The 973-nt window shown below is 34.9% G+C and overlaps 1 non-coding gene across 1 annotated transcript; it reads left to right on the forward strand.

The window, feature by feature from the left end:
- Positions 1-389: 389 nt before the first annotated feature.
- On the forward strand, positions 390-460 carry Trnas-acu (transfer RNA serine (anticodon ACU)). The gene has a single exon. It is a non-coding gene; the product is annotated as a tRNA-Ser (tRNA).
- Positions 461-973: the final 513 nt, after the last annotated feature.

Here is a 973-nt window from a genome sequence, read left to right on the forward strand (position 1 = left end):
ATTGAAACTTCCTTCATGTGTCTTTCATGTTATAAAACTGTGTCATAGCACCAAGTCCCATAACTCTGACATGGTAAAATTCTGCCCCTTTTTGGATTTGGAAAATATGTAAAAGGTTGTGCAGAAAATATGCCAAAGTTTATCAGAAGATATGCAAAAGTTTTGCATGCAAGTACATATATCTATTGATGAAAGGCATATGGCTTTGAAACTTATTTTTCTTTCTTTAGGTCAGTCACCAGTCTCACAGGATGAAGTCCAATAACTTTGACATGTATTTTGTGCAAATTATGCTCCTTTTTTGACTTCTAAGAAAAGTATGGTTAGATTTGGGTGGAAGTTAGTAACTGTGTAGACATTATATTAGGACAATTTAAGTTTTAAACTCAGCTTGGTTAGCTCAGTTGGAAGAGCGCCTATTACTGATAGGTAGTCGTGGGTTCGAGTCCCACACCAAGCATGTTTATCAAGTACTATCTGCTTTCATGCTTGGCTCCATTATGTTTGTTGGCTGTCTCTGTACCTTCTGAAAATTGGCCAATTCCTTGTAAATGAAATATTTCCCTATACTAAAATAAAGAAAGTAACTTTTACTGACTTCTTATGAAATGCTATGTTAGAACTTGTCTGTAATGCTGGTCCTCAGAGTATGACATGTACAGTTCAATCAAAAGGATTCAATTTATTTCACAAAAAATTTCCATAACTGTAACATGTATCTTTGACTTGGAAACCCTTGGTTAACGTTTTGCTTGCCAGTTACTATCTCCAAAACTAATTCAGACATCTAATTGAAAATTTATATGGGTCTTTGGTGTTATGAAGCTAGGTGAAAACATCAAGTCCCATAATTCGGACATGCATTTTGAGCAAATCATACCCCCTTTTGGCCTTAGAAAATCCTAGTTGAAGTTTTGCGTGCAAGAATATTAGACTAAGCTGTTACGTACTTAAGACATAAATTGGAAGTGAT

This window comes from Mercenaria mercenaria, chromosome 6 (assembly GCF_021730395.1).
Source record: "Mercenaria mercenaria strain notata chromosome 6, MADL_Memer_1, whole genome shotgun sequence".
Lineage (NCBI taxonomy): Eukaryota > Metazoa > Mollusca > Bivalvia > Venerida > Veneridae > Mercenaria > Mercenaria mercenaria.